Genomic DNA, 19900 nt, shown 5'->3' with positions numbered 1-19900 from the left:
AAACAATTCTCAGCTTTTTATATCACTACTTACTAGATGCAGATTGAGGAGATTGTCTTGATAGTGACAAAACCTCATTTACGGGTGCAACATATAAAATCCAAATCAAAATTGAAATGCAGTTTTCCAGCTACCAAAGTATGTGAGCTCAGCTACAGATTCTCATTTTGATTGATAGCTAGCATTTATCTTGGAATCTACAAACGGGCTTGTATAAATTAACAACTGACCTGAACTTTCACCCTCAACCTACATAAAACCAGACTCACATTTTGTTGGGTTTTACCAAGGGAAAGTAGTTAAATTGATAAAATAAATATTTCCCTTCCAATTGGATTTAATCAGATTTCATATTTATGCCTCAGGAAAATCGTCTTACGGTACTTCCAGCTTCACTGGATACAGGAAGCACCATAAATCTTATCAGAAAGAAAGCCTGTTCTCATGAGATTATCAAAGCACTAATGAAAACCACAGCAACCCAAATTTTCATCGGTTACATCAGTAAAAAGTCCGGCTGTTACAAGATTTGCAAGAATGAAACAGTCCTTTGTCCAAGAGTTTTTGATGAGTAACTGAATTTTGGGATATCTCATCACATTTAACCAGCACACTTTTTTTAGTACCACTCATCAAATTGAATGGATTTCACTATGCCTCTCCATATCTGTTATTCTTCCTAGAGTAACATAGTACTAAAGACAAAGAAATGCTGGAGGGAGATAGTGAATTTGGAATCTCTCTTTTTGTTTGTTTCAAATTAGTTAACATTTATTGATCAACTTGAGAGGTATAACTATTTTACATAAACTCTCCTGTCACTCGCATCCCTGGAAAGAATAATAAAAACAAAATTCAGCCAAGGGAAACAATGTATGATGATAATGGAAGTATATACAGGTATAATGATCAAAACCCAAATAAGAATGCAAGTAGACAAGGTTCTTTGGGTAAATCCGATATCTTTTATTAGACCAACTAAAATAGTTGAAAAAATTCTTCTTTGCAAGCTTTCATATACAAATAACCTTCATCAGGCTGAGGAAGCATCTGCAGTTGGTTTGCGCTCTTCCTGGATGGAATGAATAGTAAAGAAGCCAGAGGCTGGTATGCATGCAAAAAATAAGAAATAATCACTCAGGCATTTCTAATTGTCATTTCTGTATTCAGACTATTAGAACAGACAGGCAAAGGAGGAATATGTTTTCTTTACCATATTACATTGCTCCACCTCATTCTCAGTCTATACTTTGGTGATGACCATGGAACAAAGGAATGTAAAGAAAGTTATAGGCTCTTTATGTGAAGAAACAAGGCATGGAAGTGTCTTGAGACCAGAGGTTTTGAATGGATATGGTGAGAAACAAGAAACAATTTTATGTCCTGTCTTTCTTTTGTTTCTTATTTTTCTTGTTTTGTTTTTGGCAAAATAACATAAAAAAGAAAGTTGAAATCGTGTTATTACCAGTGGAAGCTTGTGGATGGCCCAGAACAAATAACAGTGGGTGAAATACAAAGCCTTTCTCTACTAGATTTAGAGGTAAGCCAGATATCTATAATCAAACTTCCTGCCATCCTGATAGAATGCAGTTTCATTGACTTCACTGGAACCAGTGGTGATGCGTAGGGGGTGCATGGGGATGCACGTGCACCCCCTGAAAGCACTGATGCACCCCTGACAGGCCACACACCCTGCCTAGGTGATGGGCAGGGGGGGCAGGTGGGAATGCCAGTACCCCCCTGCGAGCATCAGCCTGGGACTGGGAGCACCGGATATAGCGCCTCAGCCACTTCCAGGAGTGCCACGGCCACTCCCCACTGACTGGCCACTGCGGGGGCACGCATCCCACACCCCCTTGACTAAGGTGGCAGTAGTCACCCATGACTGAAACTGCACTTACAGTAGTGGTGAATGTGCCTTGCAATGACCACAAGCTGCAACCTTACCAAGTTTGTTGGTATCTTCAGGAATCAGAACTCATGGTAGAGGTGATATCTTTTATTAGACCAATTAGGTATTTGCAAAAAAAGTCTTTATTTACAAGCTTTTGGGCACTCAGGCGTAAGAGAATGCAAAGATTCATATTTCACAGGAGATCTGAAGGTGTTATAAGATCTCCTGGTTGGAATAGTTCATTCTGTGCAAATTAGGCTCAGATAAAAGTTAGAGCAGCCTATTTACCTTGAAGTTGTCTGGTGTCAAGCAGGATGTTGAATTATGTTTCCTCCTGGTTATGATGTTTCATATTTCATAGAAGGGTGGGGTGATAGAATGATTTCCTGGACAAGGAATTTCTCTTGTGTTGAGGCAGCTTTAAGCTCTGTGAACATACAAATTTAGCTTGAACAAAAGGCAGGGGTTAGGGTGTCAGCTTTCAGGTTCCAAGGCGATGAATTTGGCTTCCTTCTTGTAAAATTATGAAGTTTTTGTTTCAAAAACAGCTAAATTCAATATCTTCCATGTTTTAGGGATACAGGTTGTAGCCATATTGGTCTAGAGACAAAAGGAATCAGAACTCGCGGTAGAGTTGATATCTTTTATTAGACCAATGAGGTATTTACAACAATAAATTCTTATTTGGTAGCCTTCATGCACTGAAGCACTGGATCGCATCACAGTTCTATGGAAATAGGTGTCACAAGCTCTTTGCTAGGAAGGTGAATAGGATCAATAACTACAAGAGCCCTGAAGACTCAGTTATCTTCCCAACTGCTAAGCAGAGCTGGTCAATTTTTTTTTCAAAATATTTATTGCAGAAAAATGGTTCTGTTGAAATGTAAATGTTATGAAAAAAGTCAATTTCAATAAAATTTCATTGTGAAACAAACTGAAACAAAATGGATAATGCCAAAACATCCTACTTATTTTGCAATTTTTAGAGCAAAAGAGTTGTTATTTTCATTTCAAATGTTTTTTTTTTAATTTTATTTAGACTTTTTCAAAGAACAAAATTAAGATTACATGGTTGTATTTTATCAAAACAAAACCATTCAATCAACCTGGAATAGGAGGAGTTTTTAGGGGTTTTTTTGGTTTTCATTTTTTTTTAATTATTTTGTTGGACATTCATGTTATTGATGTTGCCATTCCTTTTGGGAATGGAAAAAATAATTGAAATCACTGTTTCCTGAGAAATAGACAATCTAGTTCCACTGAGATGTATTGTTGAAGTGTTTCTTCCATGTCAGATCTGAAGTATGCTGAGGGACAGAATGCCAAAATCACTGTATAGAAAGTCTCTTTATGCTTTAGTATCTTTTACCAAAAATTTTAGCTATATTTATGTAACCCCTCTGCCAGGCACCACCGGCCAGCAGCACAAAGGCCGGGTTCTGTTTTTGGGGTACTAACTTTATTTACTTTGGCTTAAGTCCCCACCCAGAAATCTGGGAACACTAGGTTAATTGCTAGGGTGTCCCGCATAAATAAAACCTACTCCTCACTAGCAGTCTAACCAAAACAGACTTAATACAGAAAACAGAAGAAAACACCAAATGCAATGTGAAACACTAACTACAGGACATAATCTGCAGGTAGTGCTGCATCAGAGGAAGCTGCTTGAAAGCATGGATCCTTCAGTGGTGCAAGAAGTGCCCCGGTGCTCTCAGAGCAAAAGTGGCATGGCAATCTTTCCTCCCACAAAAAGGCTGTGGGGGAGTGGGAAGGGGTGCAGGGGTGACTGTGGCTCCAGACAGCATGCACGCACCCCACTCTTCTGGGCTGGATTATATGGCTTGCTGCAATGGAAAATGCAGGAAAAACTCCAGGGGAACCAGGTTGATTAATGGCTACAGTTGGCCCAACCACCCGGCTGACTAAAACAAAGGACTAACAAAAGAAACAAGGGGGAAAGACAAAGCTTACCCTCTAGGCCTGGGCTGCAGATGATTTGAGTCACAGCTCCACTGGGAAAGAGACAGTTGAGAAAGCTGGCAGGATTAGGAACTCCCAGGTTCCAGCACTGTTAAAGCTTCCAGGCCTAAATCCTGACCAGCAAACCCACATATTGTCCACAGATGCAGGCCCTGCTTGCCATGTGCTCATCTTGCCTATAACACACACACACACACACACACACACACACACAAACTCTATACAACCCAGTGTGTGGGGGGGCCATTTATTTAAAAAATAAGACTGGAGTTAAGCAAAGCTGCACCATTGCTTACAACCTTGATGCAGTGCTACATCTGACCACCAACAAACTTCTAGTCAGAGTGGAGCTAAACTATCAAATGGATGGTGAGCTGTTTAATCTCATTTGACTCCAAGCCAAAACCAATACTACCCTGACCTCAATCACCGACCTCCAGTACATTGATGATGCTATAGTGTATGTTCATTCAGAAGCAGACCTTCAGGCAATCATTGACAACTTTACCAAGGCTTACAAGAAAATGGGTACAATTCTTAACTTTCAGAAGACTAGGGTCCTCCATCCACAAGCTCTTAATAAGCAGTCCCCAGGTCCAGCAATTCAGGTTTATCATAAGACTCAGGAGAACACCGGGGGGTGGGGGACTACTGCCACTACTGGCCCGCAGAGCAACCCTTGCAAAGCCAGCAGGCCAAGGCATTTAAGGGAGCCCACCCCTGCCCCATCCCTGGAACAATCAATAGGCAAGGCAAGGGCCCCCAAGGGGACACTTGCATGCCTATACACAAATGCCAGGAGCTTGGGGAATAAACAGGAGGAACTTGTCCTCCTGCTAAATGCAAATAACTATGATGTCATAGGGATAACGGAGACCTGGTGGGACTCCAACCATGACTGGCCCACAGGTATAGATGGCTATACCCTGTACAGGAGGGATCGAGTGGACAAAAGGGGTGGGGGTGTAGCTCTCTATGGCAAGGAAAGCTACACATCGTTGCATGCTGACATTGGCACCCACAGTGGATGACTTCAGACCCTCTGAGTTAAAATCCATGGGGAACATGGCACAGGGGATACTATGATGGGAGTCTACTACAGACCTCCTATCCAGGGTCAAGACCTTGACCAGGAGTTCACCAGGGAATTAGCTGAGGCCGCGCGCTCCCGGTGCATGATTGTCATGGGAGACTTTAACTACCAAGACATCTCATGGGAGGAGCGCTCAGGCAAATCCAAGTGGTCACAAAGCTGTTTCTTGTGCGTGGATGACCTCTATCTGATGCAGGAAGTCTACGGGCTGAGGAAAGGTAAAGCGCTGCTCGACTTCATACTAGCAACCGGGGACGACTTAATCAGCGACCTAATGATTGAAGGGAAGCTGGTGACAGTGACCATGAGCTGATCACCTTCACCATCTGCCGTAAAGCTGGCAAGTCAGTCAGTAATACAGAAGTCCTTGGCTTCAGGAAAGCTGACTTTGACAAGCTAAGGAGGCTTGTCAGTGAGGCCCTAAAGGGCCACAACCCAAAGGGGAGGGGAGTTCATGATGAGTGGTTGCTCCTCAAGGAAGCAATCCTGGATGCACAAGCAAAGCCCATCCCATCTCAGAGGAAAGGCAGCAAAAGGGCACAGCAGCCCCCTTGGCTCTCCAGGGAACTGGCGGACCTCCTGCATCTTAGAAGGAAGACCTACAAAGGATAGAGGACTGGAACCACCACCAAGGAGGAATACTCTGCTCTGCAGAGAGCAAACCAGGAAAGCCAAGGCTGCGATGGAACTCCAGCTAACTACAAATATCAAGGATAATAAAAAGTCCTTTTTTAGATATGTGGGTAGCCGGAGGAAAAGCAAGGGCAACATTGGACCCCTGCTAAACCAGGTGGGACAACTGACAACCGATGCCCATGAAAAAGCAAAGTTGCTAAATGGGTACTTGGTGTCAGTTTGTCATCAGTCCCGTGGGACGCCCCTGCTCACTGTGGGTCAGGGAGGGCCAGGTGAGAGAGATTCCTTACCCTCCATCGAAGCTGACCTCGTGAAGGAACACCTTGACAGGCTGGATATCTTCAAGTCACCCGGCCCTGACGGTTTACACCCAAGAGTACTCAAGGAGCTGGCAAGCATCATAGCTCAGCCCCTGCCACGGATCTTTGAGAACTCCCGGTGTTCTGGTGAAGTGCCCAAAGACTGGAAGAAGGCCAATGTTGTGCCAATCTTCAAGAAAGGGAGGAAAGTAGATCCGGCAAACTACAGGCCCATCAGCCTGACCTCTATCCTGGAGAAGGTCTTTGAAAAGATTATTAAAGAGGCCATCCTTAATGGACTAGCTGACAGCAATATCCTGAGGGATACCCAGCATGGGTTTGTAGCAGGTAGGTCTTGCTTGACCAATCTCAATTTCTTTTATGACCAGGTGACCTATCACCTGGACAAGGGGGAAAAGATTGATGTCATACATCTTGACTTAAAAAAAGCCTTTGATCTGGTATCCCGTGATCACCTCTTGGCAAAACTGGCTAACTGTGGCTTCGACCTCACCACGATCTGCTGGCTGGGGAATTGGCTCCGCGGTAGGACCCAGAGGGTGGTGGTTGATGGGAGCCAATCATCTTGGTGTGCGGTCACCAGTGGGGTCCCTCAAGGCTCTGTCCTAGGGCCTATGCTGTTTAACATCTTCATCAATGATGTGGACATTGGTGTCAGAAGTGGACTGGCCAAGTTTGCCGGTGACACCAAACTCTGGGGTAAAGCATCCACACCTGAGGATAGAAGGGTGATCCAGGCAGATCTTGACAGGCTCATGAAATGGGCAGATGAGAACCTGATGGTGTTCAACACCAAAAAATGCAAGGTTCTCCACCTTGGGAGGAAAACCCTGCAGCATCCTTATAGGCTCAGCAGTGCTATGCTGGCTAGCACCACAGATGAAAGGGACTTGAGGGTCATGATTGACCACAAGATGAACATGAGCTTTCAATGTGATGCTGTGGCTAGTAAAGTGAGCAAAACGCTGGCTAGCATCCAGAGATGCCTCTCAAGCAAATCCCGAGACATCATTCTCCCCTTGTACTCGGCCTTGGTGAGGCCACAGCTGGAGTACTGCATCCAGTTTTGGGCTCCACAATTCAAAAAGGATGTGGAGAAGCTTGAGAGAGTCCAGAGGAGAGCCACGCTCATGATCAGAGATCAGGAAAACAGACCTTATGATGAGAGGCTGAGACCCATGGGACTCTTTAGCCTAGAAAAATGCAGGCTCGGGGGTGATCTGGTGGCCACCTATAAGTTTATCAGAGGTGCTCATCAGGATCTGGGGGAATGTCTGTTCACCAGAGTGCCCCAAGGGATGACAAGATTGAACGGTCACAAACTCCACCGTGACCAATTCGGGCTGGACATAAGGAAGAATTTCTTTACTGTCTGAGCCCCCAAGGTTTGGAATAGACTGCCACCGGGGGTGGTTCAAGCACCCACTTTGAATGCCTTCAAGACAGATTTGGATGCTTATCTTGCTGGGATCCTATGATCCCTGCTGACTTCCTGCCCCTGGGGCACGGGGGCTGGACTCGATGATCCTCCGGGGTCCCTTCCAGCCCAAATGTCTATGAAATCCATGAAACACTGAGTATTTCCTGTAACTCAGAAGCCATCTCTTGCAGAAGGCGGACATCGACAAAGAAATCTAACATTGCTTCAAATGTACAAATGCAGCCTTCTGGCACCTAAGGAAATAGGTATTCAAAGATCATGAAATCAGATTCAAAACCAAGCTCGTAGTTTATCAAGTCACTGTAATCCCTACCTTACTGTAGGGAGCTGAGATGAGGACAAAGTACAGCAGACACCTTAAGTTGCCAGAGAAGCACCAGCAATGCTGCCTGTGGAAGATCCTTTGAATCTATTGGGATGACAGTTGCACCAATGTTAGCATCCTCTCGCAAACAAACACAACAAGCATCGAGATGATGATAATCCAACATTAATTTCACTAGGCTGGCCATGTGATTTGGATATCCAACTGCAGACTCCCAAAGCAAGTTTTATTTTCCCAGCTCAGTCAAGGTGTATGCATAAGAGCAGGGCAGAGAAAACACTTCAAGGACAACCTTAAGGTCAGCCTGAAAAATGCATCAGCATCAACTCACGGGAGAATACTGCTCACGACCACCCCAAATGGAGGAAGAGTCTCAGTACTTTGAAATCTCAAGACAACAACAGGAGATGGAAAAGTGGAAGTGACAGAAACAGTGTGTCATGGACTGAACCAAAAATCCAGAGCCACCTACCCTACATGGAAACACATGCCCAAGTTGCAACAGAACCTGTCAATTCTGAATCGGCCTTGTCAGCCATCTTCAGACCCACAGATAAGGTATTAATGGAAGACAATCATCCTTGACTGTGTGGGATGGCCAAAGATTACCAAAATCTTTATATTTATTTTAAAAACACACATGTTCATAGCTTGGGGAAAATATCCTCCCATTCCACTACATTTTGCTCTCTTTAAAATGACAATCCTTTCCCCCCACCCTTTCATTGACTTTGAGAAGAGAGAGTTCTGTCTCATTCGCTGCCTAGTGGAAGGTCAGTGAACATCTGCATTTCAATAGAAAGCAGTTAGTAGTACTAACACCAGGAGTTGTTCATAATTAGGGATTATTAGCCAGCAATATGGAATGATTGATACAGAGTTAAAGCTAATGACTTTAAAGATGATTAGGCCACTTTGTCACTTGTTGTTTACTCTGTCTATAAACTCAAAAATCCATTCACTTTGACAACTAAAGAATTATGTTCAATGCTGCTCAGAGAATCAGTTGAATTGTCCAAAAATGGGGCTGTCAGTAGTCAGCCCACCTCAAAACTAGATGAGAAACAGCAGGAGCTGAATGCTGCATAAGAGCCATGAGGTGTGGGAAATATGTTAACAGTTTAATTGCATTTTTTTTTTCTTGCTTAGATATGTGCAACACCCGAAGATTTGCCTATCCCCTTGAATGCTAAAGGCACTGCTTCACAATATCTCTGGGACAGATTTCAGCAACACTTACTAATGATCTTCATCTTTCAACAGCAGAGAAATAATCAAAAAAAGATCATCTCTCATAAGGCAGCCCATGGTTGGGAGGGGGAGGTGGGGAGGGAGAAAGGCAGGGATGAAGCTTCAGGGGGCCATGCCCCCAGCTATCCATCACCACTATAGCCTCCTCACAGGAGACAACCCTGTAATAGAAGCTGGCTAATTTCTTTAGAAATATCTCATTAGTCCCTCCCTTCCCAAGCTGCCTCTCTATTAAAATGTGATAAATGAATTCTGCCATTGCCAATTCTAGCCTGTCCCTTTAATGAAATGAAGATGCGTCATGCTGGCATGCACTCAAGATAGAAATAATTATTCATGGGCCAGTGAAAGTATTTCAGTTACAGAGCCCATAACTGCCCATAACAGATACTAAAGGGTAAGATCTCAGTTTGCTCTAGAGGGCTCTGGATAGAGAGAGAGGAGCATGTATGCACCTTAATAACAAAAAAAATAAATTTTAAAAAACAAACTCTACACGCTGCATGTTGTCCAGGATTTTTCCCCTTCTTTTATTACACGATGTTTGTGACAAATTGGTGGTAGTGAAAAGAAGGGATAGATAGATTTAGTGTCTAAACTTTGGCACAGCATGGGCCCTTTTCATTTCAAAGCCCCATTGTGGCTTTTGAAATAACCCTGAATTATGAAAATGAAGGTACTACTTAGAGTAAGGGGAGCCTAATCTGGAACTCTGGATACAAGATTAAATAAATGAACTGTTCTTCCCACCTTTGTTAAATCCAGAGATGAAGGAGAAGCTCTGACTGGAATTTTGAATCCTCCTTTTCTTCTCTCCCTGACACTTTCCTACTTACACATTGCTGAGTTCCCCTGCACGCGCACACACTCTCTGCTGAGTTCCACTGGGCATTTCATTTCTGGCAGGCAGTTTGTGGGTCATAATGAATCTGAGAATTTGACTGACTTTTCTTTTAGCTCTTTGCCCTCTGAAACGTCAAGACTATCTCAGTGCCTCTGCTGTTCTTCACAGCTAGCTAAGCTATTCATTGATGTGTCTCCAGCTGCATTTGCATTCAGTTTTATGCAAGACGGCAGCAGCTCCTGGATGAGCTGGATTTCAAATGGCTTTGGAAACAAAAAATGGGCAGCTATGAACCAAGTGATATGCATTACATTCCAAATGAGAAATATATTCTGTACCAGGACGTGAGTCAATTATGGAATAAATGCAACAGAGAAACCAAAAATAAAAATAAGCTCTGTTAATTTCTTACTCTTGAGACAAGCCTTTAGTCATACTAGAGATTATTCATATCACCATGTTTGTTTGTTAAAAATTAATGAATAAAGTGTTCTTGATCTGCCACTGAAATGCAGCCACCTCTGTGGTGGATCTGAGCACCTATAGCAATATAATATGACAGTTTAGGAGAGAAAATGAAACAGATGTCTTTTCACCTGGCAACTTCAGGAGGACGTACTCTAGCAGAAGCTTCCAATATGGAATCTGAACAAGGAATCAGGACACTGGCAGAATTTGCCTTGTGATCTCTGCATGGTCAGGTAGCTTGAAATTTCCTCCCCCTCAACAGACACTCAAAAGTAAAGCACTGATCCAAGGTGCCTACAGACATTTAGGGGCCTCACTCTGATTCATGGTGCTTTACAAACAACACCCTGAGTTAGAAGCCTCTCCCCAAACCAACAGATGTTCGTCTGCTGAGTCAGGGGGACTCAAGCCTGTCTCTGACCCTGGCCTGAAGGCCAGGGCCCTCCAGCAGCCTCTGAGGAGGCTGCCAAATCACCCCTCTCCCCAGCTCTGCTCCCCCTAGCCCTGGGGTTGGCAGTGGGGGAGGCAGGGGGAGGAGGGGAGCAGTATGGAGCCGCCACCTGCTTTGCCTGGCCAGAGCAGGAGGGGCAGGGGCAGGGGCTGGGTGGAACGGAGCTGCAGGGGGTGAAATGGAGCCCTCTCACCTCACATGCCTGACCCAGCTCCCCCCAATACCCTAGTTGGGGTAGCTGGGGGGGGGGGCGATGAGGTAAGGGGGCTCTGTTCCCTCCCCACTCCACCTCCAGCTGAGTCAAGCAACTGGCAGCTCCATGTTGCTCCCTACCCCTTCCCCTTTCTCCACTACTGACAACCCCAGAGGAGAGCTGGGCTGGTGCTTGCCAGTGGGAGCATCAACCCACCCCTGCAAAGTGGGAAAAATTAACCCTGGAGGGAATACAAGTTCCCTAAGCTCCTCTGCTTTAGAAAGCCTTCATCAAACACTTGATTTGACCAGGGTTAAATTTCATGCAATCGGCCATTTGAAAAGTGCTCTGCAGCCATGCACATGTGTTACATCATGGCTGTAGAGTGCTCTCAGGGGCATGATTATATGTAACTTGTTTTAAAAAACCCAAGTCTCCTTTCCCTCTCTCTATTCTGATGTCTGTTGTTATTTTTGTACACAAAAAATCATTTTCCATCTAAAAGGACTGTGATTTTAGATAAAAGAAAGCTGCAACTAGAGTAGATGGCATGAAAGTAAAGTCTTCATGAGAAAGTACAGAATGTGTGTGCAACTTGCTCTATGATAGGCTATAGGAGTCTGAAAGGCAGCTGCTTCTTCATCAGCATCATTCTCCAGAATGTATAGTTTTGGTGCACAGAAAGCAGGCAGGGACATCACAGTTAAAATAAATTATTTCCATAAAAATATTTTCCTCTTGGTTGTAATATTCTTCAATATCTAAAGATACAGCCTGCTCCAGTTTTATACCTTCTAACCCTCCATGGGCTAGAACCTCAAAGATGACACCTCTATTTCCACTGCTGGATGTGCGCACAGCCACCCACATCCTGACACCGTGGAGCAATTAAGCGCCTAAGCCCCAGAAGATTCTCAAACTAAGCATTATCCTATATATCTCACCCACAGAGCCCATACTGTTGCACTTCTAACATTGGGCTGGAAACCAGGTGTCCCAGGTGATGGTCCTAACCACTAGTCTGTAGATTTATTCTGACTTTCCCCTTTGGCCCTTCCTCCATATGTATCTTGTACAGTGCCACATTCCAGCAATTAAGATATTAATTAACTTAGAATGTAAACTAATTAGCAGTGTGCATTTAACACTATGCTGAAATCTCTGTGTTCATAATGGCTAGGAATGAATGGTAGAAATAAAATGATACATTATTACACATGACACTATCTTGCACACATTTAATTAATTTTTTTAGAAAAAGATGGTACTAATTGCTGCTAAAGGATGCTGGATTCTGAACATATTCTTGAAGTGGGTAGCAAGCAGCAGCTGTTTGATATCTTTTAGCTATCTCTTTTCTGTGTTTAATAAGAGTGAAGCCTCCTTCAGAAGATTCAAATGAACGATTTGTAATTTTTCAACACAGCATCCACCCGGGCAGATGAACAGACTTTCACCTGCACTGTAATGTCAGATTCACCCTTCTCTGCATGAGCATACTTAGGCCTCTGACATAACCCCCAACTCACTTTTCTCTCCACCAAAAAGGTTTTCCTATTTGAAAGTTTTCATCTAAAGGGTGCAAGCACACACACACACGCACGCGCGTGCGCACACACACACACACACACACACAGAAAGCGAGAGAACCACATAGAAAGGCATTTATCTATCTCCAGTGGATGATAAGTAAATGATGGTAGAGTTTGAATCAGTTGTTCTGGAGATTCTATGCATTTTAAGACTGATTGCTGAAATTCAAGTACCATGAGTTAGATTCTGTCGTTCTTATTCCAAAGGAAACTCTATGGGTTGCATCTGGGCTGCAGGTCATGCTTTATGATTCATCTGTACAAAAATATATTGGAGTTCTCTGGAATCAAATATGTTGTATCAAGGTTTTGTTCTAAAAAATAAATAAGGAAAAGTTTAATACAAGACGCTGGGAATTCTTTCTGAGAGAATGTATTTTTTCTTACTATACAAGACTAGTATAATGGAGAACATGTATTCTTTCTCTCTTTTTCACTTTCTCTCTCTCTCTTGGCCAGAACCTCCCATTTTTTTGCCCCTTTACTGCACTCAGGAAGGACAAAGGGACAGTAATCTGTCTGAAAATGCCCAGCTACAGACAATTCACCTTTTGGTAGGAAACTCCCAGCTGGGCATAATTATCTAGCAGCTGTCTCTTCCTGTGTTTCTCCCTGCCTCCTCCTCCCCCTCCTCCCCAATCCTGGCAGAGGAGCTATGTCAGAGGGAGGGTAGAGAAGAGCAGGCTTCCTTTGGTATAGAGTCTAGTAAGAATCTTATAGCAAGGACTGAACTTAGAAAAGCCCATTAGCAGCTGTGACATCAGAGCCAGGCTTGGCCTCGGACTCCATGGATCTCCTGTGCCAGCCTCTACCAAGCAGAACTCTGGTCCAGGAAAACATAATGATGTGTCCATTTCCATTCCTGTCTAATTTTTTACACTAGCATTGCCTCAGGGTTTGTTTGTTTTGTTTTTTTTTTAAGAAGCAGGTCCATTTGCATTAGAAGACCAGTGCAGTGCATTACATTTCCTTGTTCAGCTAAACTCGTTGTCCCTTGTTCTACAAAATCCTCAGGGGTAATATAGAGCAGTGAACGAAAGCTCAATTTACAAATGTGGGGAGGGGGGGTGCGAGACTGTGTTTCAGTGCTACATTCCACACTTTCTAGTCAGCAAACAGATGTGTGTATATGCATGTATGTGCCAAGAAATGCTACAAATAGTGCATTGCTCTTGAGTGAATACAAGCCCTACATATTCATATTTTTTTTTTAAAACTAAGCCCCCATCATTTGCACTTAAGTGCAAGTAATTCTGTATGTGGGTGCAAGTGGTAGCTGATCTTCTTATAGGATGTGTTGTAGCTATTACCACCTTGAGAAATTACCTTTGCCACAATCGCTAACACATTTTTCCAATTAGTATGAGGCAGGAAATGAAACATTTTTCTTTGTTAATGCCTCCTTCTCTTCCTCTCATTGCCCATCCATTTTTAATTCCTGTTAGTGCTCAGGAGGCTCCCACCATCGCACTTCCTGCTTTCACCCAGCAGGGCTATACTGCTGTCGCTTTGTTTGAAATGATTCCCAAGAAGCTTGATTCCGCTTTTCAAAATGTGAATAACTGTAGTATTTGATTCTTGGCTTCCTCCTTAGGGATTCTTCTGAGCTAAACAGCTATTGAATTTATCCTGATAGGAATTGCCAAAGAAAACTATGTTTGGAGGACAGATGGAGGGAAATAAACTGCTTTCTATTCTGAAATACTGCAGCATGAAATATTGTAAAGAAAAAAATCCTGTAGTGAAAAGTGGGAATTAGAGGCTGACAAACCAGATAACAAATTGAGATTAGCACAGAAGTGGGGAGTGGGAAGGCCCATGATGGGCCATGGATACCAGGGCAAAGCACTACACAAAGTGTCATGGGATCTTCTACATATGTAGGGCACATTTCTGTAAGGCATCTTCATTCCTTAGTGTCCCAGACTGCATAGCAATCAGTGTATACACACTTAGCCTAAGTACAGACATTCATAAGGTGGAGACATTCACAGACAAGCCTGAGGTGGAGTCGATTCAATCTCCGCTGATTTCTCCAGGCTGCATAAATTGGAGCATTACTGAATGGCACCCACGTTTGCTCTTCGGTTGGGAAATGCAAGCAGATGCCTGCACTGGCTAAGGCCAGAGGGCGGGGGATGAGGGGGACACACCTCCCTATCTACCTAACATTGCAAAGGGCTGTTGAGTCCAGCTGAGTGGGAGCCATCCCTGATTGGCTGCCTTGCACACCCTGCAACTGCCTGCTATCAGCCACAGAGAGGCTGGGACCCAGTAGACAATCTCTCTCTACCCCCATGGAGGTAGAGGGGAGCAGGGAACAGAAGTCTCCACCCCAGTCCTGGACCTGTCCCTGGCTACCCAGCCTGGGGTCTGCCAAGCTGGGGGGACCCACACTGTGGAGCTTCCATCCTGCCCAGTCAGACTGGGCTGCATAGCTCTGCCCCCTACCCTCGGTCTGCCCTCCTCCCCCAAGCTGGGGTCTGCCCCACAGTGTGGGGCTCCTCCCCACCCCCTTCACAGCCACGCTCCCTATGAATCACTGTCTGTCACCCATGGAGGGAGAGAATGGATCCCCAACCCAGTTCCAGGCCCCGAAGCTAGGATCTGTCCAACTGAGGGGAGTTCTGTGACATGGGGGTTCCCCCTTCCCAGCCAGGCCAACCCGTATAGCACCACCCCCATGAGTCACTGGCTCTGACCCCGGGGGGGAATGGAGCCCCCCACCCTGGTCCCAGCCCCCAAGAGCTGGGCTCTGATCAGCTTGGAGAAAACCCCCACAGCATATTTTACACCAGTTTATGTGTAATTTCTATACCTACCCTCAAAAGACAGCTTTCTGCAGATGTCATTATGCGGACCTTCAATACCTATATATTCATACCTTTGGTTTCACCCTTGAATGCAGTAGGATTAGGGTTTCACTGATAAAGCTAAAGTCACTGCACCTACTTCTGCAATCATGAGAAAGCTTGGTCCTGGTTAAAACAGCTCCTGTAGCTCATCAGATGCATACATTCTGAATCATGCATCAGCTGCATTAGCGTACTAGCAAAGAGTATCTTTTAGTGCTTTTTAGCCCTGCAGTGTCAGCACATCTCTGGGAGAGGGAGCTGGATTCTATTCTGGCTTATGCATCATGAACACTATTATTATCCAAGAATAGCAAGGAGTGAGTCTCCCCTCAATTATCTGAAGACAATAGGACTGACAACAATGATTGATAGCAGAATTTAAAGACAAGTGCAATATTCAGATGCTTTTTTCTCCACTTCTGGTTTCCAGTTCATCAGAAAGAGTAAAAATACTCTGGGGAATGTTGTTCTCAAGGTATTTCTGGTGATGGCTGTCTGCAAAGATGTCAGGAATCCCATGACAAAGTCTGTTTCCATGAGATTTCTGGCCCACTTTTGCAAATGGTTCGTATTATACGTTGTATAATGTCATACTTTGAGTTCCTATTGCAGCATAAATTGAATTTTACCTAGCTCTAGTGGAGATGCTGCTATGAATGTTCCTTTTTTATACCTCATTAGTCAAGCAATAACGACCAGCAGGGAGGCCATTCCTTACCAGTGAATAGCCAGCTAAAGAAGCTGATGGCTTTGGACCTTAACTCACCCTTCTGCCTGCCTGCCTTTCCTGTCATTTATTATTTAGTTAATTATCATAAAATGTGCAAATATGCAACAGAAGGATATAAGATCTATACTTGCTTTCAAAGGTGTTCTGAGTGAGTAATTACCATGGAGTCCTAAATGTTTGTTTCTTAAAGGTACTTGCTTATATGGCCCTGTTACCATAGAAACTCAGTATCTCACTATCTTTTCCTCACAATCCTATGTAAAATAGGGAAATACAACTGTCTCCATTTTGTATGTGAGGAGCTCAGGAAGAGGGACACCAAGTGCAGCTCTCCAAAATACAAAGCAAGTGTCCTAATTATTGGACCACACTTCCTCCCTCATAGGCAAGATTATATTTCAACCTGTGGATCTCCAAACCTCCAAGAGGTATACCAGAGCAGCTCCATTCCTGGGGCAAACATGATGCATGAGGCAGTGCAGGCTGCTGCCATGCCAACTGTGGCAGTAAGGTCAAACACCACTGCAGCGGTGGCTATTTTTACCTCCCTTCCGTTCTCCCCCACCTATGTGGCACCTGGGGATGCCCTTGCCTGTACTGCCAAACAGTTTGCAAACATGCATTAAACCCTGCAAGAACCTGTGAGGCAGTGAGTTACTATCATACTTGCTCTAGATGGCAAAATTGCAGCATGGAAAGGTGCAGGATCCTGAGGAAAGGAAGGAAGGAGAGCAGCAGAGTAAGGACCCTTGACTTCAGAAAAGCAGGGAATAGATGGGCAGGATCCCTTAGCAGGCCAGTCTGAGGAGGAGAAGAATCAAGAGAACTGGTTGTATTTTAAAGAAACCTTAGTGAGGGCACAGGAACAAACCATCCCAATGCTCAGGGAGACTAGTAAGTATGGCAGAAGACCAGTCAACAGTGGCAAAAGAACAGGTCAGGGACTATTTTAAAAAGTTGAATATGTACAAGTTCATGGGGCTGGATGCGATTGCTGAGGTTGCTGAGGGAGTTGGCCAGTGTGATTGCAGAACCACTGGCCACTATCTTTGGAAATTCGTGGCAACTGAAATATGTCTTAGATGATTGGGAAAGGGAAAATATAGTGTCCATTTTTAAGAAAGGGAAGAAGGAGGATCCAGGGAACTATAGACTGGTTAGCCTAACCAAAGTCCCTGGAAAAAACATGGAATAGATCTTCAAGGAATCCTTTTCTAAGCACTTGGAGGAGAAGAAAGTGATCAGGAACAATCAGCATGGAGTCACCAAGGGCAAGTCATGTCTGACCAACCTGATTGCCTTCTCTGATGAGATGACTGGCTCTGTGGGTGTGAGAAGATCAATGGACATAGTAGACCTTGACTTTAGTAAGCTTTTTCATACAGTCTCCCACAACATTCTCTCACGCAAACTAAGGAAGTATGGGTTGGAGGAATGGACTGTAAATTGGATAGAAAACTGACTGGATCATTGGGCTCAAATGGCTCTATGTCTAGCTGTCAACTGGTATCAAGTGTAGTGCCCCAGGGGTCAGTCCTGGGGCTTGTTTTGTTCAATATTTTTATCAACGACCTGGAACATGGAACAGAGTGCACACTCAGCAAGCTGGCAGGTGACACCAAGCTAGATGGAATAGTAAGTATGCTGAAGGATAGGGCTAGGGTTCAGAGAGACCCAGACAAATTGAAAGATTGGACCAAAAAAAAAAATCTCATGAGGTTCAACAAGAACAAGTGCAAAGTCCTGCACTTAGGACTAAACAATCCTATGCACCAGTGTAGGTTAGGGACTGGCCAGCTAAGCAGTAACTTCAGAAAAAGACCTAAGGGTTACCATGGTCAGTAAGCTGAATATAAGTCAACAGTGTGCCCTTGCTGCAAAGAAAGCTAACGGTATACTGGGCTGCATCAGTTGGAGCATTGCCAGCAGATCGAGGGAAGTGATTATTCCCCTCTACTTGGCACTACAAAAAGGATGTGGACAAATTGGAGACAGTCCAGCAGAGGGCAACAAAATGGTTAGGGGTCTGGGGAACATGACTTCTGAGGAGACTGGGCTTATTTGGTATGGACAAGAGAAGACTGAGAGGGGATTTAATCACAGCCTTCACCTACCTGGAGGGTGGTTCCAAGTGGATGAAGCTAGACTGTTCTCAGTAGTGGCAGATGACAGAACAAGGGGCAATGGTTTCAATTTTCAGCATGGGAAGTTTAAGCTAGATATTAGGAAAACAAATTCTCACTAGGAAGGTAGTAAAACACTAGAACAGGTTTCCCAAAGAGGTTGAGGAATCTCCATCCTTGGAACTTTTTAATCGCTCGCCAGACAAAGCTTTGGCTGGGATGATCTAGTTGGGGATGGTCCTGCTTTGAGCAGGGGGTTGGAGTAGATGACCTCCTGAGATCCCTTCCAACCGTAATGTTCTATTATGCTATGAATAGACTTGTCTAAGTTTGAAAAGAAAGAGCATCAGCAGACTAGGGGTTAGAATTAGCATCCCTAGATTCCTAGCCATTTGCTCTAACTATTTAACTACACTTCTCTCCCAGAGAGCACAAGCTGCCTTTCCCAACACTGACCTTTTCTGAGCAGTTCAAAGGTCAGAAAAAAATAAAGAAACCATGACATTATTACTAAAGTTTCATTAGATATACAATACACACAGACTTGAGGGGGTAAGCTGATGAGAATTTCTTGAAAAGAGAATGAATTCATTATGAACTACTAAAGGTGCTACCATGGATTTAAGACTAAGTTAGTTTGGTAGGGAAGCCTAAGGGTGAAGTTACTCATTATACAGACCATATTAAGGGTGCTGAAAATACCAGCATCCACTCATTGAACCTTATTAACTCATGCTAAGTACCCTCTGAGTATCTCAAAGTTATGCCACTTCAGGTAAGAGTGAACGCTGGCCATGCTACCTACCTTTTGTTAGGGTGATTTCAGTCTGTCCCACAGAGATATAATGAGCAATTTGCAGTCCTAGAGCATCTAGGATGCACTGCTTCCAGCCCCACTCACACCACCCAGAGCAAGGACAGAGCCCAAGTATTCTAATTCCCAGCCATACCCCGTCCACCAATCATCTAGTGGCAAGTAAGAGGTGTGCCAGCTAGAAATGTTTAAACCTTAATGTGTGACTGTTTACTGCATGTTCTAACTTTAACCTGTTTAAGATTCCAAAGATTTAATATGGTCTAAGTGTAATGTGTAACTGTACCCTAATATTCCTGGGCTGAACCTGTTCAAGATGTAACAGCTGCAAAGGCTTCCTTGGCTGCAAGCTAAGTGGGTGAGCTGTGCCTAAGAACTTTACAAGAAAGGCAGCAAAAAGTTTGCAGAGGGTGCAATAGCTTTTCCAAATGGACGGTAAACTGTGCACAATGCATGCTTTTTACTGGATAATTTGAACTGTAACCAGAGCCTCCATTGCAAACCCCAGGCTCTGGTTGGCTACTATGGAGCCATAAAAGCTGAGGGAGGAAAAGCAGCTGGAGAGAGAAGCTGCAGGAGAGCTATACCAGCCTGGAGAGAGGGGCAGAGACTCAGCCCCTCCTTCCCCCCCAGGCAGAGGGAATGGAGCTGAGGCTTGCAGGCATTGGTGACATGTAGTGGGCACATGTGCAGCCCCTGAGCTTGGCAGTGCACCCCCTGCAAAAAGATGTCACTGACACTGCCAGCGGTGCCTGAAAGCGGTCACCACTCACCACCACCCCCACCCCACCTCACCCCTGCCACCAATACCACCGGTGGCATCTGTGGGCAGCCCCCAATCACCGCTGGCCACCTCTGCCACTGCCACTGATGGTGGCATCTGCAGGTGG

General features: G+C 44.4%; 1 long non-coding RNA gene across 3 annotated transcripts; it reads right to left on the bottom strand.

The window, feature by feature from the left end:
• Positions 1-951: 951 nt before the first annotated feature.
• On the bottom strand, positions 952-19090 carry LOC109281012 (uncharacterized). 3 transcript variants are annotated; one of them, XR_002087522.2, is made up of 4 exons: positions 19002-19090; positions 12663-12802; positions 2183-2321; positions 952-1104 (listed from the first exon to the last, which is right to left on the bottom strand). It is a non-coding gene; the product is annotated as an uncharacterized LOC109281012 (long non-coding RNA). The 3 variants fall into 3 exon arrangements; XR_009459617.1 differs by having other exon boundaries at positions 952-1072; XR_009459616.1 differs by lacking the exon at positions 12663-12802.
• Positions 19091-19900: the final 810 nt, after the last annotated feature.

The sequence above is a fragment of the Alligator mississippiensis genome, chromosome 2, assembly GCF_030867095.1.
Source record: "Alligator mississippiensis isolate rAllMis1 chromosome 2, rAllMis1, whole genome shotgun sequence".
Classification (NCBI taxonomy): domain Eukaryota; kingdom Metazoa; phylum Chordata; order Crocodylia; family Alligatoridae; genus Alligator; species Alligator mississippiensis.
The sequence above is the reverse complement of the archived record's forward strand: the minus strand, read 5'-3'. Positions and strand labels throughout refer to the sequence as shown.